The sequence below is a fragment of the Triturus cristatus genome, chromosome 8, assembly GCF_964204655.1.
Source record: "Triturus cristatus chromosome 8, aTriCri1.1, whole genome shotgun sequence".
NCBI lineage: Eukaryota > Metazoa > Chordata > Amphibia > Caudata > Salamandridae > Triturus > Triturus cristatus.
In genome coordinates this window covers 1,344,590,302-1,344,615,379 of record NC_140591.1, presented here as the reverse complement: position 1 = coordinate 1,344,615,379, position 25,078 = coordinate 1,344,590,302, and the positions used below count along the sequence as shown (strand labels likewise).

The 25,078-nt window shown below is 46.9% G+C and overlaps 1 long non-coding RNA gene across 1 annotated transcript; it reads right to left on the bottom strand.

Moving 5' to 3' along the window:
* Window positions 1-4,922: 4,922 nt before the first annotated feature.
* LOC146805759 (uncharacterized) lies at window positions 4,923-14,345 on the bottom strand. Its single transcript, XR_014967502.1, has 2 exons — window positions 13,880-14,345; window positions 4,923-7,938 (listed from the first exon to the last, which is right to left on the bottom strand). It is a non-coding gene; the product is annotated as an uncharacterized LOC146805759 (long non-coding RNA).
* Window positions 14,346-25,078: the final 10,733 nt, after the last annotated feature.

Genomic DNA, 25,078 nt, shown 5'->3' with positions numbered 1-25,078 from the left:
AATACAAAAAGGACCGCACTGTATTAATATACTGATACTCTTACAGGTCAATGAGTAAAAAAAGGAAGGGTGGCAGGAATTGCTTTCTTTGGCTAAGTCATTCTGATGGATTAGTCATTAATCCTTCCAGTGATCTGGCAATATATTGATTCAACTTGCTCTCTCCCACTCTCATCTTTAATATGTGCACTTACTGAGTTTAGAAGACACATATGAGCAACAGTGAGCTTTCTATAGCCATACATCCCACTATCAGATGCAAAATCATGTGGCAAGATGATTAAGCAAGATGGGTCCTACCACATAAAGCCAGCACTGCCAGTCAGTCTCTGGCAAAATGAGTCTTTGCCAAAGGCTTGGGCAGACTGATGTCTTAAATTAAGAGCAGTGGTAGCGCTATTTTACCACCTTAAACAGTGGTAGATTGTTGCTTGCATTTGGAAACTTCAAAGTAATACACTGCTTTTGACATGCAGGCAGCATGTGTTTGCCTACCTAAAGTAAACAAGAGCAGAACACAATCACATCCACAAAGAAATATGACAACACCTTAAAACAAAGCCAGGCACATCACACAAAAACAGTAAAAAATAAAACCACCGCAGCACAACACAACAACATCACATTGAAATATTGCAGTACAAACGGAACAAATCATCATCAAAACAAAGCGCCACACAGCAAACGCACACAAACATTCTTGTCACACATTACTCCAGGATCCAGTTTTCATAATAAGGTGAAAAAAGGTTGTAGAGTAAACAGTACTTTAACTTACCACTAAGAACATGAGGTAGCAACAGCCCAATAAATATGCGATACTTCCCAATGTCATCTCTACTTGAGTATCTCTATTAGTAGCCATTATTGGTGCCCAGTTTGGGTAACCTCATTCTAAAAAATTCTTAAATAAAAGGGTTATTTTTTCAAGGAAAAAAGCACCCAGAGCGATGCTAATTAAGACAATCAATAGAGTTCCTCAAGTTGACAGAAGAGATTTATATGTGAAACCCATTATTAGAGGGAAGATACACGAGAATATAGTAAAATTCACTCCAGTCAGCTGTCAGCAATCCAAAACTTTATCTAAATTTCTCAATATTCATTGGAGTTTTCAGAGAACCTATAACATTATTGGGGTTACTATATCTTCTACGTCCAGAGTGACTTATGGGAAATCACAGAATCTAAGCAAAATCTTGGTTTCTAGTCATTGCATAACATAAAAGATGTAGACTTCCAGAGCTATTGGATGAATTTGAAAGGTTTCCTTCCTTCTATGAACTCAGAAAAATGCAAAACAAGCAGTATAGTATATTAGAAATTGGTCCGAATCCGAAAGAAAAAGAGAATATCACTTAGCACATAACGTGTAATTCAGTCTAGGGGGCCGATTACAATGTCGTTCAGAAACTCTTCTGAAGGAATCGGTTTATAATCGTTTCCGACGGAATCGAGTTCTGCGAGTCCAACCAACCGAATATGATGCTTCTGTACATAGTTCGGTCAGATTCGCATTGACTTCAGTGAGAGCCTGTGTTCTGAACGAGAACACAGGCTCCCAATGAAAAAGGGGTGGTTGGGGAAAACCATGCACCCTGCGACGGGCACCCCATGGTGCCTGCCTAACTGGGCATGCTGGTAAAGAGGGGTCCTATGGGTACCCCCACGGGACCCAACCGGATGTCTACGGGTGAAGGGTTTCCTGCTACGGGCCTCCAAAGTCATATTCTGACAGCTGTTTCCTGTCGGGCAGACCAATTTGGAAGGCTGTCAGAATTGGTCATCGTAATCACTCGGTCGTAAACGGTGACCATAGAGATGTATGATTCAGCTCCGAACGACTCAAGCTGTTCAAATCCCGTTCAGAACCAAATCGGACAGCCCGAACGATTTCCTTGCATCGTAATCAGTTGTTTAGAAATCCATCTGATTTGGTCGGAAGCACGGGCATCAGATTCTCAGATACCACCGCCAAGCTCCAGAAGAGACTCCAGCGGATCCAGAACGCCTCAGCCAGACTCATCCTCGACATCCCACGAACCAGCCACATCTCCGGACATCTGAGAGACCTTCACTGGCTCCCCGTCAACAAAAGAATCACCTTCCGCCTCCTCACCCACGCACACAAAGCCCTACACGACCAAGGCCCGAGCTACCTCAACAGCCGAGTCAACTTCCACGCTCCCAAACGCCACCTCCGATCAGCCAACCACGCCCTCGCCGCCGTCCCCCGCATCCGAAGAGCGACTACAGGAGGAAGGTCCTTCTCCTACCTGGCCGCCAAGACCTGGAACTCCCTCCCTACCGACCTGCGCCTGACCCAAGACCACCTCTCCTTCAGGAAGAAGCTGAAGACCTGGCTGTTTCGAGCAGTAGCGGCACCCCCCCTCCCCCCCCCCCCAGCGCCTTGAGACCCTACGGGTATGTAGCGCGCTTTACAAGTGTCACTGATTGAGATTCCGAATCCCATTCTGAGCCTTTCCCAACGACATCGTAATCGCCCCCTAGGTGTTTTACGTGCTAATCTGTCCCTGTGACCTGAGAGATGTTGGTAAAAATTAGAGTGCTAGAACACATGTGAGTGATCCAACATAATGATTCAATGTGTCATTTACCATTTCAAGATGGTAGAAGTAACTAATTGAGTGTTTGTAGATTTGTTATGCTAATACAAAGTTAATAAGGTACCTGTAGGGTGCTGAATATAAGAAATAGAAAACATGGCATATTTTACATCTAGAAAACTAACATCCTCATTACTGCCTATCTATTCTAAATTTTTATTTTGGTTTTAACCACGTTTCCATTTTTCCAGATGACTTGCAAGCAAGCACTACAATGGTTAGAGGGTATCTCCACTAAAACAATATGACCAGTGTGAGAAAATCCCTTCTTCATTGCACAAACACCCCAATTCTTTGCTAGATTTTCAACTGTACTCTCTGAGGTACTTCTGTCCAGCCACCAGTGTATGAGTTCTGACCCTAAAAGCATGGTTACATTTGGCAATCCCCAATTGCCATATTTAACATTCCAGGAAAAGCCTTGTTTGCAGTGCAAGGAGATACACCAATGGCATGGAAAGCTAAATGTCATCTGCATGTTTTGTGACATCCACTAGGCTGACAAAACATGGATTCAGGCCTATCTGTGTAGCCTGACCGCTGCAACTTTTAAACCTGCAGGGGAATCTGTGAAGACAACCGTTTTTATAGGAAAAATCCAGGTCACCTCTAAGTAGGGCTTGCAGCTTATAAAATAGGATGCCTAGTATTTAGAAATGGTATATGTAAGAATTTACTGTTGGCATGTGGCAAATAGTAACTAGCTCCTAAAACCTTTTTTCGCTGTAAAGGGATGTGTGGTAAATACGATGCATACTTCAAGAATGATGTCCAATCACCACAACAGGATGTAACTCTCCAATGAGAAACACTAAGGTTCAGAATAAATTACTATTTCTGCTCTCTTTGGCTTGAGTTAAACTACAGGGACAAATCAATGCTTATTTTTAATGATCACTAATGAAGTTGATTTTTTTTCCAACTATTTAGGAAAAGTAATTTTTAAAAATGTATACTTTGTCTGTCTTAACCTTTAGTATGCTAATTAGCTGTAGCTTGCCAGCAGATTGGTCCTGTCATTGCTTCCGCTTTATGAGGGATCTTTTGGAAGGAAGACATCTCAATGATGTATGTGAGTCTGCACATCTCTGGAAGGGCGTTTCTGGAGAGTTCAGGAAGTTTATTAACTTGTAAAGGCCCAGGGCACTCCTTATAGTTACCAGTAAAGGGTGACTTGGGGAAGAAAAGCCTTTGTTACCTGGTCAATCTGTTCTTATCTTGGCACAATGCCTACTGGGAGGGAAAGCTGGTCCCAAAACAAGTTTTGTATAGATGAGGTGAAGGGGGCAATTCATTTACCTAAACAAACCCCTGGCTGGCACACCGGAAACCTCCAAGGGCAGAAGGGTACTGCCCTTTTTATTTACCTAACAATACTGCACTGTGAGCTAATTTGCAGTAAGGCAAACAAGATGTGCTGCAAAAGGGTTCCCTGGGTCACACCGACCCAGTGATTAGTGAATCCTACAAAGGTGCCGTCTCACCCAAAGCTTATTAGACCACATCTGGACCTGAGGAAGAAGAGAAGAAAACTGGAACTGCTATCTGTGAACTGTGTGGCCACCTGAGGGGCTGAACCTGCTCTCACTTGTACGAAGGACTGAGGAGTGGACTCCAAGGGTCAGTTGGGTTGTTAGTCTATAGGGACACTACAAGCTGCATGATTTTTCCTGAAAGGCACAACTGATCAGTAGCAACTGAACCATACTGGTGACCTCTGCTGGAGTCCTTGCCCCGAAGAGCTGTTTCTGAAACCCTCAATATCTTAAAAGAGACCAAGATAAATTGCTTCAAAAAGTCTGAATTGTTTGGACTTGGAAATGTTTTAGACTTCCAAGACCTTTGGCGAGTAAACAGGACCTCGCAGGAAAGGTATCTAATTTCAAGAGGACATGATTGGCTTCAGCTTCAGACTAAGTCAGTAAGTAGAAATCTTGACTAGGCGAAGGAGCAAAAAGTATCAGACTGATGTCCAGACTTCAGTAGGTGAGAAATTTGAATTTTCCTGCCCTGAACCTTTTCCACAAAAAACAAAAGTTACAGTGGAGCCTCCACCAACAGCTATACAATTTCAAGAGGACTCTGCCACATACAGTCTGCAGTCTTACCCTACTGAAAGATTTCAACTTCCCTTTCAAAGACTAAATTAGAAGGTTACATCTTTGACTGGGACAACCTGTTGGGTCTCCTATCTTGAAGTACTGGGTATTTTAGACCCAGCGGTGCAGGGGCACACACCCTATGACTTCTGGGTTCACCCTGTTCCAGACCTACAGAAACACAGAGTCTTCTAGGTGAAGTCAAAGATTCATTTATTGGCTGCAGACCAATTACAGGTATCCTAGAAGTACAACAGCGTGTATGTTCTCAGGAGACTGCTGAAAATCATAGAAACGGACTTCATCTTAAATACAGTTTTCCCTGCCTCAGGCATACATTCCTAGGTTTATGATACGGCAATAAACAAGTGTACAGTTCAAACGAAAGAGCAGAGTCATGATGACCATCCCACATTCCAGTTAAGCCAGCCCACAATTATTTACACAGCAAGGTTCAGATCCCACATTAGATAATCGATAGGCCCCAATAAACATGAGCATCTCCTGTTTTGGGAAACAAGCCATAAAGCAGGAACAAGCAGGTGCGAAAGTGATTAGCCGGAGGCTTGTGTGTGATGAAAGGACTTTATGGTGCGCTGAGCCCTGATGCTAATCACAGGTGGCCGGAGGAAGGGGAGCTCGTGAGACCAGTTTGACCTGGGGCAGTAGAACCGAGCCGCCCAGGTCACAGAAGAGTCATGGAAAGGCACATGGATACCAAGGCCCGTAGTTGCTTCATTATAGCCTATGTGAGGGCAATCACAAGATGGCCACTGCCTCCAAAATGGAACCCGCGTAGTGAAGCAGAATAACGTGTACACAGTGCATTCATAGCTAGAACGATATATAAAGCACTCGTACATACCGCATTAACCATTTGCGGTTTGCTAATACCAGGATAGACAGGGGTGGGGCCCTGTCCCCTACGCGGTCACAGAGATTAAAGTACGACAGACCCTCCTTTTGCCCTTACATAGGCAATCACTATACTCATCTTAATCCGAGTCTAGGTCAATGTTCACAAAGTCATGGAGATGTTGCTGTAGCATCATCCTATTACTTAGCTCGTCCCTCGATACAGGTTTCCTTACACATAAGGTAGCACAGAGGCCACATATCGCAGGAGCACACTGTATGCACAGACAGAACAGGAAAAGAATGGCTAAGATCATTCCAATGACCATTAGAACTTTCCAACCCCAGGCAGATATCAGTTCCCAGAACCACCCCACCAGTTACCAGTCTCCCTTATCCACGTGTATGGTTTCAGATATTTTATGGAGTTTGGAGATGGCTTGATAGACTGTTGGAGCGTTATCTGGTATGAAAATGCAACAACTGGATTGGATAACCTTACATACCCCACCGCGGTCTGCAAGAATAACGTCTAGAACCATGCGGTTCTGCAAAGTCATAAGGCGATCCGCTTGGAGCTCAGCGGTCAGATTACCAAGGGCACCAGCCGTTACATTGACAGTGGATTCAACCACACGAGTCAGTTGTCTCAGGTTCCTACTATTTACCATAGGTCCCCAAAACGGCAGGAAACCCAAGAAGAAGTCTCCTGCTTCCTGACCGGCAGTATCCTCCTTACTAATCACGCCCCTCACAACTCTAGTCTTGTGATAGTCAGCGGCAGCAGTAAATGTTGGCGGTAGCAAGTTCGCAATATAACATGTGCCTGAGAAATCAGGGGGCAACCATGTGTATGCTCGGTCATTGCAGATGAAATATGTACCCTTGGCAGCCAAAAACGCAGGGGAAAACTGTGACGGGAAAGTGTACGTTTCAGTTGAGTCACTTCTTCCCAGTTGGGCTCTAGGATTCTGACCATTACCCTGTAAGCAGAACCGACCTATGTGGGGTACGACCCAGATTGGAGATGAGATTTTTCGCTGTCTTTCACCCAGACTAATACTATACCCCGTCGCGTTCCACCCTACATAAGCTCTCAGCTCTTCTTTGGGAATGGATGAGTATGCATCAATATCCCTACTCATATCGGCAATTCCTCTCACTAAGGCTTTATTATTTGTACTAGGTCTGATGGAACGCGGTTGTCGCGGGGAGTAGGCATCTAGAGCGTAGAGGAACATGGTCTGGAATGCCCATGACGATCCATTGTAACTAAAGGGCAGCACCAAATAGGGAATACCCTTGTTAATTGTATGTGGCATTAACCCACAGACCCAGCAATTGGTTGTATTCATTACTAGTTGGTGTTGGTGCAAGAGCTGAATAAACAAGTTATTTACAAATTCTGATCGTCTGGTTTGTTCATGTTCAGGCAGAGGGTGAAAAGAGTGTGAGGAGGCAGTAGAAAGAGGTATAGGCTGTACAGTGGGTGCAATGGGCTCCTGGGAGGAGAAAAACACAAATCCCACAGTAAACATTATCATACTACACAGTATAAATAGGCACAGAAATACAAAACATTTACTTTTTACAATTCTACACATCCTTGCTTTAAAGTTCATTTCCTCAACGGGTCTCTCCATCTTAAAAAACTCCATCCTCTAATCGGGCCGCTCGCGGCGGATGAGTTTCTTCTGCTAAGGAGTACGCCTGTCAGTCCAGGGAAACGCCCTAGACCAACCAGAACCGTTGACCTAACGTCTGCGGCCTGTACCCCAAAGTCTTGGCACCGCGACCCTGCGGCTGAACCCGGATGGTGGTTCGAAAAACAAAAATCAAGAAAGTCCTTCAGATGGGCGAGCTAAAATGTCAAAAAGGTAATAGTAAGGAAATCTTTATTTGTCCATAGGCCTTGGTCTCAAATTATAGCGGAGACTGCCAGGTGCTGTTTGGTCTTGGAACAAAAGTTCAGGCTCCGTGGTGTCCAATCGATTTGACAGTGGCACAGCCTCTTGCAGAATATTGTCACTCTCTTGGTCTGAAACTGTGCCTTTTATGCGTGCATCACTGAATGATACAAAACGAGGTACAGTGTCTGTCTCAGAGTCGGCGATACCCTCCTGGACCCACCGGTCATATGGCAGGGGCAAGGGAACTACCTTGCAGTGGGTGCCTTGGATCCAGTGTTTCTTCCCCTTCACTCGCACCGCTGATCTTGTTGATAAAAGTACAAGGTGAGGGCCGATCCAGCGAGGCTCGTCGTTGCTCTTGCGCTGGAAGTTTCTAATCAGCACCCATGTGCCAGGGTCGATAGGGTGTCCAGGAGTTTCAGAAGCTTGAGGAAGAGTATCATGCACCTGTTGATGTAAAACACGCAGTTTAACAGTCAAATCATACAAGTAATCGAGTAGTACTGGATGCTCGATCTCACTAAATTTCGCCGGTCTTGGCACGCCCCATACATTAGCCGGGCGGCCAAAGACGACCTCATAGGGACTAAGTCCCACTCGTGAGTGTATGGTCATTCTGGTGGACAGGAGTGCTAAAGGCAGAGCATCAGGCCATTTAAGACCGGTGCTCGCCTGGATTTTGGCCAGCTTAAGTTTTAGAGCACCGTTGTAGCGCTCTACTAACCCCGCTGATTGGGGGTGATTTGCGGCGTGGAACTTTTGCTTTATACCTAGCCCTTCACACACATTCTTCATCACTTTACACACAAACTCACTTCCATTATCACACCACACCATTCTTGGCATTCCAAACCTGGGAAAAAAACTCCTTCACAAGAGCTTTGGCTGTGGACAGGGCAGTGTTATCTTTCAGAGGATAAGCCTCTATCCACTTCGAGAAAGCACAAACAACCACCAGTACATATTTCAGGTTGTTGCACCTTTCCATGTGGATAAAGTCCAGCTGCAAAACTTCAAATGGGTATGATGGGGGTGAAAAATGACCAGCTGGAGTAGGGGTTCCCCTACCAGGGTTGTATTTCAAGCATACCATGCAATTCTTGACCACATTCTCTGCACACTTGGGAATCCCAGCATTCTGCCATACTGGAGCCAACAACTTACAAATTCCTTTCGTACTGATATGTGCCATCCCATGTGCCATTGTAACTACTGGAAGCACATATGCATCGGGCAACAACCATCGCCTATGTTCTGTCAGATCAATCCAACAACCATTCTCATCTAACTTACCCACACTTTCTCTCCACTTGCTTAATTCTTTCTCTGTAGCTTCAACTTGAAGCGACTTCACACTCTCTATTGTGTTTTCACACATCCCAACAGCATCAACCCATCTTGCGGGGCCTGCAATATACATTCTAGTCTTTACATTCTGTGCTGTTTCTATCGCGATCTCATCAGCAAACGCATTCCCACGTCCAACATCATCTGTGATTTTCCTGTGCGCACTGCATTTCTTAATCGCAACTTGTAATGGTAGGGTCAGTGATTCAAGGAGATCATTCACCAACTTGCCATTCTGAATTTTAGCTCCATGCGACGTCAGGAACCCACGTTCTTTCCACAGTCGTCCAAAATTGTGAGCCACGCCAAAGGCGTACTGGCTATTTGTGTATATATTCACTCTCATTCCTTCAGACAACACGCACGCTCTCGTGAGGGCGATTAATTCTGCTGCTTGGGCCGAATTATGTGGCACTCGTGCAGTTTCCACGACCGTGTGTAACGTCGTGATAGCATATGCAGCAATCGTATCACCATTAGGGAGCTTGAAACACGAACCATCCACCCATAAAGTACCATCACACTCAGTCAGGGGAGTATCTTTTAGATCTACTCTCCCTTTCGTCTCTTCTTCTGTTCTGAACAGACAGTCATGTTGCTCATTCTCATCTAGGTCTGCTGGATTTGGCAATAACGTAGCTGGATTCAGCGTGTTGCATCTCTTTATGTGTATGTGATTTGCTAACAGTGTAAGCTCATAGCCTGATAATCGCGCACTAGTCAAGTGTTGTGTCTTGGTTCTGTTCAATAATGTGTCTACAGCATGTGGAACCATAACGATCAATGTGTTGTCCATTACCAAACCAGCAGATTGTCGGATAGACATAGCTGCAGCAGCTGTCGCTCTCAGACAGCTTGGCAATGCCCTCGCTACAGGGTCCAAGGTTGATGAAAAATATGCGCATGGGCGCGGTCTGTCACCAAAAGGCTGTGTTAACACTGATAATGCGCAACCATCTTTCTCGTGAACATACAATGTAAAAGGCTTGCTGTAGTCAGGAGTACCCAACACAGGTGCTGAACACAATGCATTGCGCAATTCCACAAAACTTTTCTGGCACTCTTCAGACCATGGGATAGGATTCGGTGTGTCTTTGCATGTTAAGGCTAACAAAGGTTTTGCCAACAAGGAAAAATTTGGGATCCAGTGCCTACAGTATGAGGTAATGCCCAAGAAAGCACGCACTTCTCTCTGTGTTCTTGGCACACTCAACTGCGCAATGCCTTGAATTCTTTCTGGGGTCAGTTTCCTTCCCTCCTTTGATAAGAGATGACCTAAGTAGGTCACTTCTTGTCGACAATATTGCAGCTTGGAGAGAGACACTTTATGATGGAAAGCAGATAAATGGCGCAACAATGACAATGTGGCTTCTTTGCAGATCTTTTCAGTATCCGCGGCGATTAATAAATCGTCCACGTACTGAATCAGAATAGCGCCACTAGGTAAAACAAGTGCATCAAGCTGCGCTTTCAAAGCTTGACTGTATATGGATGGACTCTCACAGTAGCCCTGGGGAGCGCGTTTGAAGCGGAAGCTTCGGCCTCCCAGACTAAAGCCAAAAATGTCTCTGCTCTCTTCTGCAATTGGGATGCTAAAGAAAGCATTCTTTAAATCGATCACTGAAAACCATGCAGCAGAGGCTGGAATCATTGTTAACAAGGCAGTTATATCAGGGACAACTGGAAACTGTGGCACAACAATCTTATTAACCTCTCTAAGATCAATCACAAATCTGTAAACAGGTGGCTGTGAAGGGTCCGTTCGTTTTAAAACAGGTAAAATCGGGCTGTTGCAAACGTTGCCTCTTGTCTCTTCAATTACATCCTTATTAATCAAATCGCTGACAATGTCTAACAATGTTTTCTGGCCTTCATTAGAGATCTTGTACTGGGGAATACGTGGCAGTCTGACATTAGCCTTTAAAGTTACCACGTATGGCGGTATCTCCAAGAGGCCCACATCATTGGGACCAGTAGCCCAAAGGACATCCGGAAGGGATGACAATTCAGGTGGCATTGTATTTTTAGACAAGTACATCGGGGTAATCACTTTCCTGCCTCATGTAAGTTGTACCCCTGACGGTGAACAATACAGTGTAGCATGTAATCTTTTCAACAAATCTAACCCTAGCAAATTCTCACCACAACCTGTTGTTAGAATCAGGGGTGCTTTCAGCTCGCAAGGTCCAATAGAAAGTGACATGGGACTAGAAATCGGGTTTCTAACTGGGGCGCCAGAAAAAACCTACTGAAACATTTATATCGCCAGACAAAGGTGCGCCAGGGAGTTTTGAATGCATAATTGAACTCTTTGCAGCACCAGTGTCTAGCAGAAAGGGCTCCGTTACATTTGCTGTAGTCACCTCAACATACGGTCCGCTCTGATCCACTGGCACTGAAACAACTCCCTCTCTCTGTCTACGGCTGTCCTAGTAATCATTATTTTCTGCATCGCCGTCCTCTGCATAATAATCATTATTGTAGTACTGAGCTGTATTACTAGTCGCGTTAGCTTGCTGGTCAAAACTATTGATGGTATTTTGAGGCGGCAGAGGACGCGCGTTCTGGGGAGCATTTCCACGCCCTCTGCCTCTAGGAGCTTGCTGACCACCCCTACCTCTTGCGCCATAAGCATTACCATTCCGCTGCATTAATTTAGGGCAACTATATTTAAAATGACCTTCCTCTTTGCAGTATGAACATTGGTTGGGACCTACAGGGACACGTGGTTGATAATACCCATTCATTTGCTGATTGTTCTGAAATTGTTGGGGTTGGTGATAGACACCTTGGGGTTGCCTATAATTATTCTGACCTCCACGTGGCGGATAGGCCTGCTGCAAAAGGAACTTTGTCTTTAGTTCCTTCGTTTTCTTATCTGTTCTATCTTTTTCATCTTTATCTCTGTTCTCGTAATACTGTGCAGTAGCCAGTATTTGCGCTGAAGAGGAAACAGCCCAAGAACTTTCTGAATCTTTTAACTTTATACACAGGTCAGGAAGTAAATTCTGCACAAATTTATCCACAAATAACCGTTGGCCACCCTCAGTACTCATATCTTGCCCACTGTGATCAATAAACGTTTCTTCAAACCTGGTAAAGAAGTCTGACACTGTTTCATCTTTCTTCTGCTTGCATGCAGATAGCTTGTCCCAATTTACGCGCATCGCGGGCATTATTGTCTTCATATACGTGATGATTCTACCAGGGAGTTCTGCTATTAAAGGCTCTGGTTTCGCGCCACCAATCTGTCTAGCGTCAGCAGCGATGATGTTAGCCCATGTGTCCCCTAGTTCTGCAGCATGATCCATATTACGAATGGATCCCCACAAAGGCTGTGGAACCACATTCCCAAACAGCATATCTATATCAGCCAAATTTATTACACAGGATTCTGCAGTTTGTGACAACTCCTTATAATAACCGGTAGGGTTTTTACAGGGATCAGGCAATGTCTGCTTAAGTGCTAACACCTCAGATCTTTTCCATGGAACATGTACCCAAATACGCTGAAAATGTGCTAAGACAGGTGGATTAGCATTTGGTTCAGCAGGTCTCCAAACTGGGGGAACCTCACGCATCGGATATTGGCGTGCTTTTACCCTTTTTCCCACAGGGACATCAGGTTCAAACAACGACTGTTGACAATCATCATTCCTGAAGGATAATACAACCGCAACTGCTTTATCTACCTCGCGATCCACAATTGTACCAGTTCCAAAATCGAACCTCACTCTACACAACTCCTGCGGGCTCGGGTCTTTACCACTATCCTCCAATTCTTCACAGAGAATTTCGCACATTTTCTCAAACACATATCTCTGTTTTGGGGCATCCCATTGATGGAAAACGTTGACAACTGATTCCACATCATACAGTGAAGGGAAAACAATCCATCTACGCGCCATGCGATCTATTACCTTTTTCTCATCGGGGTTAGGCAATTGACTGCGCAATTGCTTACGCTGTAAACCAGGAGTCGCACCAGATGACTCAAAGAGAGTAGACATTAATGTGGTAACCACATTAGCTAAGCGCTGTCGCGCTGAAGGAGAAGCTGAGGCGAAAACAGGGGGATAAACAGAGGGGAGAAAAGAGGATGCAGAAACAGGTACTGGAGTGGTGCAAGGAAGAGTATCAGGGGAGGCAGTCAATATGCTAGGCAAAGTCGCAGGAAGCGCGGGGGCAGTTGGAAACACAACTGGCGGCCCTTGAGAAGGCTGCGCTATAGGGATAGGAGCCGGCTGCAAAGCAGCTGGCGGTAGCGGCAAGGCTTGCAGTATATTGACTGGAGGTGGCATATTCACAAGCTGGGGAGGCGCCGTGGCATTTTGAGCATACGGGGGTGGCGAACTCAACAAATGCGACATCAGGGGATCTTTCTCCTTTTCTTCTAACTCATTCTGTTTAGAGTGCGGTAAAGCTGGGTAACATTTGTCGATCCCTAACTTACGCTGCCTGTGCAATTGCTCATTCATCTGCTCCTCCTCATTGTCTTTGAATTGTACAGCTGCTTGCATTACTGTCATACCTCTCTCCCTTTTATTCTTTTTCGCTAGCTTAATTTCCTTCTGTTTGGCTTCCTTTCGCCACAAGCGGAAAGAATCAAACATCGCCGGCCGGGCTTTCTTTTTAAACAATTTAATTTCCAGATTATCTAAAATATCGGTATCGAAACTACCATTTTGGGGCCATTTTAAAACACCGTCTTTTCTGGTGTAGTGGATCCACACTTCGTTATATGCAATAGGGCCTACGCCATGTTTTACATAGAGCTCATAAGTTGGAGTTCCAACCGGAGGAACCGGACATGATTCCTCCAGCTGGAAATCTCTTCCACAACCCAAACAAAATATTCTACCAAATATTCTAGAACCAGGCATCTTCGCTCACTAGTCTAGATCTAAACGTCAGAGGATTATCGATTACGATAGTCTCGTGAATACACGAGTCCTCTGGCTTTGGCGTTTGCAAACTCCAAATTTCCAAATCAAAACGATCCCGAGGGATACCAAACAAATGGGAGACGCTCCACTTATACTTAACTGAATATTGCTGATCGATGGCGTCACCAGAAGACTCTCTCGATTGTTTCGCTCTCTCAAAACTCGTCAAGGGTCCAAAACAGGTCGATTAATCAGGGCAGCAGTCCTTCGTAGCCGTCGGGACGCGGAGAACCTCGCAGAAAAGACTTTCGGACCACGTCGACATGCAGGGGTCGATGAAGTGGCGGCCTTCCTCCAGAATTTCCACACGAAGCTCCTCACGAACCTCTGGCTTGGACCGGTACCGCTGAAATCGCCCCACGTTGGGCGCCAAACTGAAGTACTGGGTATTTTAGACCCAGCGGTGCAGGGGCACACACCCTATGACTTCTGGGTTCACCCTGTTCCAGACCTACAGAAACACAGAGTCTTCTAGGTGAAGTCAAAGATTCATTTATTGGCTGCAGACCAATTACAGGTATCCTAGAAGTACAACAGCGTGTATGTTCTCAGGAGACTGCTGAAAATCATAGAAACGGACTTCATCTTAAATACAGTTTTCCCTGCCTCAGGCATACATTCCTAGGTTTATGATACGGCAATAAACAAGTGTACAGTTCAAACGAAAGAGCAGAGTCATGATGACCATCCCACATTCCAGTTAAGCCAGCCCACAATTATTTACACAGCAAGGTTCAGATCCCACATTAGATAATCGATAGGCCCCAATAAACATGAGCATCTCCTGTTTTGGGAAACAAGCCATAAAGCAGGAACAAGCAGGTGCGAAAGTGATTAGCCGGAGGCTTGTGTGTGATGAAAGGACTTTATGGTGCGCTGAGCCCTGATGCTAATCACAGGTGGCCGGAGGAAGGGGAGCTCGTGAGACCAGTTTGACCTGGGGCAGTAGAACCGAGCCGCCCAGGTCACAGAAGAGTCATGGAAAGGCACATGGATACCAAGGCCCGTAGTTGCTTCATTATAGCCTATGTGAGGGCAATCACAAGATGGCCACTGCCTCCAAAATGGAACCCGCGTAGTGAAGCAGAATAACGTGTACACAGTGCATTCATAGCTAGAACGATATATAAAGCACTCGTACATACCGCATTAACCATTTGCGGTTTGCTAATACCAGGATAGACAGGGGTGGGGCCCTGTCCCCTACGCGGTCACAGAGATTAAAGTACGACAATCTCCGCTCCATAGGCCGGTCTGACTGAAATTGCACCTAATTCCAGTCAAGCACGAACAGTGGCTTACTCGTGGCACTTTACTTTTTCTGGGAGCTTTTTGCCATAAAACTTTACAATTCACATCCTCATTTCCGCTTATTGGACTTTAGTCATTGTTTTTTTTTCTTATATATTTGTTTTCTTCTATGTATACTTTATTAGGTAGAGGTACCAATTCATACACAATTATGTCATTCAACAAAATAAACAAGAGCAATCAAACACTGTTTAAAATGCATGGCATATTATGTACAAGTGGCTCCCGACAGCCCTTTTAGATGTAAAATAGATATAAAACAGGATGTGCAGAGGTGTCCGTATTTCCCAGAAGTTCCTAAGTTTGTCCCCATGTTAATTTTATAAACCCCAATTCACTCTGTCTATACATTTATCAACTGAGGCCCAGATCAAGGTACCCCGCGTCTGTGCTCCCTACCATTTTGTTCACAGAGGATTTTCACCATTTTATGCATGGCTACAAATTGCAATCTCCACTCGATAAATGTCGTAGGGGCCAGATTAATCCCTCCAGTCGCCAGACACATTCATGTCATAGCCATGGCTACAAAGAACAAGTACGTCCCCCCTCTAGACAGATCCACATCCTCACTAACTCCCAGGAGAATTACTTGTGATGTAATATCAATATGTTGATTCAAGATCACTCCCAAAAAATGTGAAATCTTGTGGAGATAATTAGCCAATTACTAAACATGTGCACTCTATCAGCCTCTGGTATGCCACATCTATGGCATTTAAAATCTGGCCTCCTCCCACATTTAAATAATTTGTTGGGTGTGTAGTATAAATCAGGAGCCGTTTTATAATATTGACTCTTGAGGCTGGCCATCAGGAGAGTATCCTTGAAGAGATTCAGAGTAGTTTCCAAAAGCGCTCCCTTTGACCCTACCCTTACTTCTCAGTTCTGGTTCTGTAGTTCGGTATCATGTGGATGATCACTTATCAGGGCCCTATAAATAGGTTCAATACGTCCACCCTAATCGACTATATCTATAATTGGATACTTAGTACCTGAGCATTGGTTCTCATGCAGCTTCCCGAGGTAGTCACAAACATGCAGATATTTAAAAAAAAAACCTTAGTTAGATCAAACTTTGCCTGCAGCTGTGTAAATGAGCAGAGCTGTCCATTATTGAAAAGATCCCCTAATTTAAAAATCCCCCAAGCCCTATATTGATTACGCATACCATCTTGAAATATACTTGGTAAAAATGATGAATACCACAGAGGGGTGTATCGATTTATTTTAGTGATATGATATCATCTTTTGATCTGACACCATAATTTAAAGGCTGCATCAACTGTTTTGTTTTGTAGTAACTCTTCTCTATATTACTCAGGAAGAATCCTCTTACATTTGTACCCAGGGTGAGCTGATATATTGATGGTATTTCATACTGGCTTGTTTTCCCGGCTGTTGACTGTTACTAATATTACCAAACACTGTCTCATACAAGCCCAATAATATAATACCATACTAGGTACTCTCTTCCCTCCCTAGTTGGTCAATAATATTATAAATTTGGAAGCCGGCCTCGCTTTCTTAAACTGCCATACAAGTCTGTTAAACAGTGAATAATAGGGGTGAGCAAGGACACCCCTGCATCGTCCTCTGTGTGATTCTAATTTGGTTTGAACTCTTACTCATTATCTGTATCCTGGCTTTGGGTGCCTGATAAAAGACCATGACAGACCTAACAATGCCACTGCCAAGTCCCTTCCATTTTAACACCTCCCACAGATAATCCCAAGAGACTCAGTCAAAGGCTTTTTCAGCATCCATAAATTTCATGCCCAGGAGCGATTTAGTCCCTTCAGCTACATCCAACAGTGTTATTAACTTGTGGTCATGATAGTCTGTGCCCCTGCCAGGAATAAAGCCATTCTGTTGGGGGGAGACCAAAGTTACTATTACGTTAGTTACTCTTGTTGCCAAAAACGTTGCATATATTTTCCAATCTGTGTTTATGAGAGAAATTGGTCTATATGACCCAGGGTTTAGTGGGGGCTTACCCTTTTTTGTAAAAAGACAAAATTAGTATCTTCCCAGGATGATGGTGTTACCCTTCCCTCTGGGAGAAATACTGCACAAAATTCCAAAGGGATTTTATCCAGCTCAGCTGCTTTACCCCTTGCCATATCTTTTACCACGGTCCCAAGTTCCACCGTAGATATTGATAGCTCCAAGAGCTGCCCTTCCTCTGAATCTAATGAGTGCCCCTTAATAGTACTAAGGAAGTTGTGATAGGATTCTGGCAAAGATATGATATATTCTGAATACAGATCTGAATAGTACTCATGGAAGATCTCTAAAAGTTCTGTAGGTACGTCCGTCTTTCAAGCCTTTTTGTCCTTGATAGCCTCTATACCCCTAGCAACCTCCTTTTGCCTAATATGGTGTGGCAGCAGCCCCCATGCTTTCCCTGTATTCATAGCACTCTGCCCGGTGGTTTTGATATTGGGCAGCAACCTCTTTGGTATAATGTTAAATTGTTTTGCCCTGATTACACCTATTTCTGCAATACTTCCCCACTATCCCCCCTCCCCCGATTATCCCAGCATGATCTGACTCATATCTCAAAAGTGTGTCATACAGTACCTGCAGCTTCTGTCAGCTTTGTTGTTGTTTAGCTAGGCTATAGCTCAATGTCTCTCCCCTTACTCCCACTTTAAGGGGTGGCCCATACCATCCCCAGGGTGGCCGTATTCTGATGTATTCAAAGAAACCACTTCAGCTACTCCCGAATATATTCCCTGTAGTCTCTGAGTAGTTTCCTATCAAACATCCAGGTTCTAATTTGTTTTTTAAGCCCTGCCATTTCACATTTGAATATCAATGGATTATGATCTGACATTGCCCTTAGACGGCATTCGATTCCAATTTGCCCTGCTAAAGAGGCAGATATAAAAAAGTAATTGAGTCGAACAATTGGTTGTATTGTGGGAATAGGGAAAAATAATATAGCCATGAGCTGGCTGTTTCAGGCCCCCCAAACATTTACCAGCTATGATCACTAATCAATTGCTGAACTGCTTGAAAGGCTAATGGTTTCTGACCCTTATAAGTGTCTCCTTTTACCAAATTTCTTTTCACTTCTAGATGTAAATTAAAATCTCCACAGAGAATAAGAGGTGTAGGCCATATTCACAATTCCATATTGAGGGTATGAAACATTCCTGGGTTGTCTAAATTAGGGCTGTAGAGAGAATAAACTGTGACTCTCCCAATACCAATGTGGATGTTTGCAATAGCCCATCTCCCTATGTTATCCACCTTAGTTCTGATTACTCGATTTTCCAATATAGCAATCCCCTGGCAGTAGCCCTGTGCATTGTACAGTTTAGTAATGTGTGACCCAACTCCTCTAGTACTTTCCTTCCCTCCCACAGTATATGGGTCTCCTGTAAGCATATTATATTTGGCCTCATAGTCTTAAAATCAATTGCCATTTTACCTATTTTAGTTCAGTCATTCAAACCACATCCATTGATTGTGTAGATTAAAATGTTACCCTACATCAATGGATCCTCTGACTACCTTCTAGAATGTGTAAACCATACTCCAATACATATTCAGCTTCTTTGATTCCCTGATGATTGCCAACATATAGGTGCCCCAAACCCTTTTCACCCCACCCCCCAACTTTCTGCTCCACTCCTATCCTTCCCCAACCCGTAACCAAGACCCCCTCCTTCCCACCCCCGTCCATCACTATGGAAAATAGACCTTGTGTGGTCCTCAGATTGAGTTGGATACCCAGTCCCCTCGCTGCTAAATACTAATTCCAAGACTTATTTGTCTGCTAATCAACCACCCTTGTGCAATCAGAGTATTTCTATTTCCCTCTCTCCTTCCCCTGTTCTCTCACTATCCCAATTTTATTAATTCATTAATCCATTTCTTATATGCACCTAGAAACAGAGTTATAATATAGCCATATCTTAATATAAAGTGCAGAAAAAAAAGAAAAGTGCGTAGGGCTACTTAATGCATACATTTCAAATTTATTTAAAGGGAGGTCTTTTTATATTTTCTGATGCAAAAGTGCTAAGGGATGTATGATGGTACAACGCGTACCATCACAACGCGGTATGTTACATCGCGGTTTTGACAACGCAAGTCGTTACATCGACTTGCGTTGGAGGGCGCTGGATTTAGGAATAGTGTGAATTACTATTCCAACTCCAGTCTACGTACAGTAGGGAAGGTGTTGGAATAGTAATTCACACTATTCCTTAGTCTAGAGCGCCCTCCAGTGCAAGTCGTTGTAACGACTTTCGTTGTAAAAACCACGATGTAACCTTACCGCGTTGTAATGGTTGCGTGGTAAAGGATGTTTCCCAGTGCTAAGTGCTTAGATAATAAGTGCAATGTGCTACTGAAGAGCATGTATTGTTAGTCCACACTCCTCTCTCCTTTAGCCCCCCTTTTATTTTTTATTTTCTATCAGGAGACCCCTGCATTTGCCTCATCCTGATACCCATATTCAGCCTAATCCATCAAGAAACTCATTTGCCATGCTCTCTTATGAGAAATAACGTGTTTGGTCTCTTGAGATAACTTTAAGTTTAGCAGAGTTGAGTAAATATGCTTGTGCTCCTTTAGCCTACATAGGCTGGATTTGTTGCCGAAGTCGCCACTGTCTCTCCACCGTAGCATGGCAGAAGTCTAGTCAGAAAAAGAAGGAATTGTCATTCACCACTCTCCTTGAATCTGGTCATGCTTTACCGGAGATAGCCTGGTGTAAAAGAAAGTTACCAACATATACTCGTATTACTCTGGACCTATTGATTACTGGTTCTTGCCGACGATGCTGTTTGATGGAAAATCTGAATCTTGCATTTCCATTCCAGTCCTGCAGTTCTAGAAAGGCCATTTTAAACTAGTTGACAAAAAACTGCTGGGTGTCTTCTTTTTCTAAGCCATCCCCAACCACCAGAGCTAACAATAACTTATGACCCCATAATGCACTTCGCGAAGCTACGCAAAGTGAATTTCGCACTACGCGAGCTACGCGTAGCACTTCGCGAACTGCGTAGTAACATGCTCGCACTGTGCAAGCTGTTGTTTTCAATGATTGCACAGTGCGGACAAGCAACCGGCACTGTGCAATCATTGAAAATGGCATCTTGCACAGTGCGAGCTGTAGTTTTCTGCTGCTCGAGTAGATTTTTACTCGAGCGGCAGGTTTCTCAACGCGAACTGGTAGTTTCTCATCGCGAGCGGTCGCGAGCATACACGACCCCTCGCAATGAGAAACCTGACCTCCTCGCGTTGGGAATCTAGCTGGGAGGTTTATTTTCCATGCTCGCGATTGCCAACTTGATGTTGCTGATCGCGAACAAGGAAAAAGTCTCGCCGGGATGTCATTTTGCTTGCTCGCGGTCGCCAACTTGACGTTGAGGACCGCGAGCAAGCAAAAAATGACCACAGCACTACGCAACACTACGCTACGCGTGTTCGCACTGTGCTACGTGCAGTTCGCGTATTGCGAAGTAGCGCGAACTTCGCAAACTACGCGAGCGTAGCGTAGTGCTTCGCCCAGGCTTATTGATGACCTCATATATTAAATCACTCATGGTCAGTGACATCACTGATGACATCACCATGTGGAAATTCCTGGAGGGAATAGGAGGGGTTGTTGGCCCCCAAGGACCCTCACAAGCCAAGGGGACTCCATCTCCCAACATGTTGTGCCCCAGGAGGCCTCTTTGCAGAGTGGTTGAGAAAGGGGGTGGGGCCTCCGGTGACTTCCCCAGGGCCAGTCTTTATTCTTTAAAAATTTTATCACGGAAAAAGGGCCTTATGGGCCCCCTTCTCCATGCCGCTTGCAGCCCCCGGAGCCACACACCCGGGGCCCAGCCTTTTTTCTTTTATGTTTTCAAATAAGGGAAGGGTGCAATGCAGCTCCCCTCCCCTGGCCTATTTCTACCCTGTTGACCCCATCCCACAGCCTGCTAGTAATGGGGGCACCCTTCCCAGGTATGATTTTTGCCCATGCCCTAGGGCCCATCCATGTCTGCTGGGACCTCTTAGGGCACCCGGTCTCCACTGGGACTGCAGGTGGATCCTATATGCCCCTGTGGTCCCTGTCGGCTACCCACCTCCTGCAGGAACCAGCATTTCTTTCAGACATATGGAGCTGCTAAAGATGCAGCTCCCTATGTCTGAGAGCAATTCTAATCCAATTCCAGCAAGCAAGAAAACATGTTCAGCTCACATTTGCTGGAAGTGGAACATTTGCTGTGACTTGGTGGTAGCCGTAAAGCTCCCGCCACATCAAACCTACATCTATGTTTGAGGGGTGGCAGTCCCCAGGGCCATATGTGGCTCAAAGATGAGGGCCATGCAGTCCCCCTCATTTCTTGGTTGTAGGGCCTGCCCCAGGGAGGTGGCAGTCCATGGGGCTGAAAACAGCCCGGAACGGGGTCTGCGTGGCCCCCTACCATTTTAAAAGGAATACGTTGAATATGGGGAGGTGGTGGTCCCTGAGGAACGAGGGGGTCCACAAGGCCTCTTGATTTATTATTTGACTATGGCCCAAAGAAAGTGGTGATCCCTGGGGTCCGGTGGGGTTCAAGATGTCCCCCCATAACAGTGCATAAGCCCTGGGGAGGTGGTGGTCTCCAAGGCATTTATAAACCCTAGGATGAAAGGCACATGTGCCTCCCTCCTTTATTTTACAAATGACCCCGGGACCTGGCCCACCTGGGACCCAAAAGGTAAAGAATCACGGGAGCCCACACTTCTTTTTTTTTAAGATTCAGAGGAAGCTATGGATCCAGAGCGGCTCTCATCAAATTGTTTTTTAAAAATACGTTATTTTCCCTTGCGGGGTCACTCTAGGACCCGTGAAGGGGTCACTCTGGGACCTGCTAAGAGGCCTACCCTGCCCCTTTTCTTTTTTTTAAATGTTTTTTCTTGAACTCGGCTTAGGCTGAGTCCAAAGTTGACTGCCAACTCTTCTTGGTTTGAAGTGTTGGCAGCCAGTCAGATCTCAGCATGAGATTGGGAGGGTTTGCAGAGCCTTGGGTGCCGATTCCGATCCTGTAAAACCCGGGTACGAACCGTCGGACAGAGCGTTTTCTCCGTCCGACCCGTACCCGGGAAAAACACCTTACAAACCCGCAAGTACGATTCGTTCAGAAACACCATTTCTGTACAAATCGTAAAAAACACCGACCGGCAAAAAAATACATACAAATCGGATCCGGGACACCGCGGACATGACGTCCGAACGGAGTCAGGCAGCGTTTCACGAACCAGCAAGTACGATCCGTGCCCACGTCACTCTGCACAGATTATATTTTACAGCAGCCAAAAACTGCCGGGAAATCAGGACGACGCGCAGAAGGAGCACCTGTATGCGACGGACAGCCATGGACCCCAACCTACGTGTCATCCCGGCCCTCATAGCAGTCCACCTGGTGTACAGGAACCGACGCAGACGCCGCAGAAGGTCAGAACAACACCCAGGGGCAAAGGGGGGCAGGGGCAGGAAACATAACCCCCACCCAAGTTAAAAATCATACATGCCCTGTACATACCTGACCCCCAGGGCCTGGTCACTTCGGGGGGCAGGGGCGTCTCCACCAAGGCCTGCGTCAACACAACAATTGTGGTACGCACCGTACCCACGCCTTAAGAGCGTGGGTACAGGTCGTACCATGGCCACCCCTACGTCACCCCAACAATGGCGGTACGGCTCATACCCATGCCTTTGAGACGTGGGTACGGGCCATACCGCCATTGTTGGGGTGACGTAGGGGTGGGCATGGTACGACCCGTACCCACGCTCTTAAGGCATGGGTACGGGCCGTACCCCTACGGCACCCCAACAATGGCGGTACGGCCCGTACCCACGTCCCAAAGGCATGGGTATGGGTCGTACCACGCCCACCCCTACATCACCCCAACAATGGCGGAACGGCCCGTACCCATGCCTTTGGGACGTGGGTACGGGCCGTACCGCCATTGTTGGGGTGACTTAGGGGTGGGCGTGGTACGACCCGTACCCACGCTCTGAAGGCGTGGGTACGGGCCGTACCCCTACGACACCCCAACAATGGCGGTACGGCCCGTACCCACGTCCCAAAGGCATGGGTACAGGTCGTACCATGCCCACCCCTACGTCACCCCAACAATGGCGGTACGGCCCATACCCATGACTTTGGGACGTGGGTACGGGCCGTATCGCCATTGTTGGGGTGCCGTAGGGGTACGGCCCGTACCCAAGCCTGAAGAGCGTGGGTATGGGTCGTACCACGCCAGTGGACAGACACATAGGGGTGTGTGGCCATCAGCCCCAGCAGTGCCCAGACATAGGAGGGGTGGGTGCCTATCACTCCCAGCAGTGCCCAGACACAGGAGGGGTGGGTGCAGAGTCCTCCCAGCAGTGCCCAGACACAGGAGGGGTGGGTGCAGAGTCCCCCCAGCAATGCCCAGACACAGGAGGGGTGGGTGCAGAGTCCTCCCAGCAGTGCCCAGACACAGGAGGGGTGGGTGCAGAGTCCTCCCAGCAGTGCCCAGACATAGGAGGGGTGGGTGCCTATCACTCCCAGCAGTGCCCAGACACAGGAGGGGTGGGTGCAGAGTCCTCCCAGCAGTGCCCAGACATAGGAGGGGTGGGTGCCTATCACTCCCAGCAGTGCCCAGACATAGGAGGGGTGGGTGCAGAGTCCTCCCAGCAGTGCCCAAACACAGGAGGGGTGGGTGCCTATCACTCCCAGCAGTGCACAGACACAGGAGGGGTGGGTGCCTATCACTCCCAGCAGTGCCCAGACACAGGAGGGGTGGGTGCAGAGTCCTCCCTGCAATGCCCAGACATAGGAGGGATGGGTGCCTATCACTCCCAGCAGTGCCCAGACACAGGAGGGGTGGGTGCAGAGTCCTCCCAACAGTGCCCAGACACAGAAGGGGTGGGTGCAGAGTCCTCCCAGCAGTGCCCAGACACAGGAGGGGTGGGTGCAGAGTCCTCCCAGCAGTGCCCAGACATAGGAGGGGTGGGTGCCTATCACTCCCAGCAGTGCCCAGACACAGGAGGGGTGGGTGCCTATCACTCCCAGCAGTGCCCAGACACAGGAGGGGTGGGTGCAGAGTCCTCCCAGCAGTGTCCAGACACAGGAGGGGTGGGTGCAGAGTCCTCCCAGCAGTGCCCAGACATAGGAGGGGTGGGTGCCTATCACTCCCAGCAGTGCCCAGACACAGGAGGGGTGGGTGCAGAGTCCTCCCAGCAGTGCCCAGACATAGGAGTGGTGGGTGCCTATCACTCCCAGCAGTGCCCAGACACAGGAGGGGTGCGTGCAGAGTCCTCCCAGCAGTGCCCAGACACAGGAGGGGTGGGTGCCTATCACTCCCAGCAGTGCCCAGACACGGGAGGGGTGGGTGCCTATCACTCCCAGCAGTGCCCAGACACAGGAGGGGTGGGTGCAGAGTCCTCCCAGCAGTGCCCAGACACAGGAGGGGTGGGTGCAGAGTCCTCCCAGCAGTGCCCAGACATAGGAGGGGTGGGTGCCTATCACTCCCAGCAGTGCCCAGACACAGGAGGGGTGGGTGCAGAGTCCTCCCAGCAGTGCCCAGACATAGGAGGGGTGTGTGCCTATCACTCCCAGCAGTGCCCAGACACAGGAGGGGTGGGTGCAGAGTCCTCCCAGCAGTGCCCAGACACAGGAGGGGTGGGTGCAGAGTCCTCCCAGCAGTGCCCAGACACAGGAGGGGTGGGTGCAGAGTCCTTACAGCAGTGCCCAGACATAGGAGGGATGGGTGCCTATCACTCCCAGCAGTGCCCAGACATAGGAGGGGTGGGTGCAGAGTCCTCCCAGCAGTGCCCAGACATAGGAGGGGTGGGTGCAGAGTCCTCCCAGCAGTGCCCAGACATAGGAGGGGTGGGTGCCTATCACTCCCAGCAGTGCCCAGACATAGGAGGGGTGGGTGCCTATCACTCCCAGCAGTGCCCAGACATAGGAGGGGTGGGTGCAGAGTCCTCCCAGCAGTGCCCA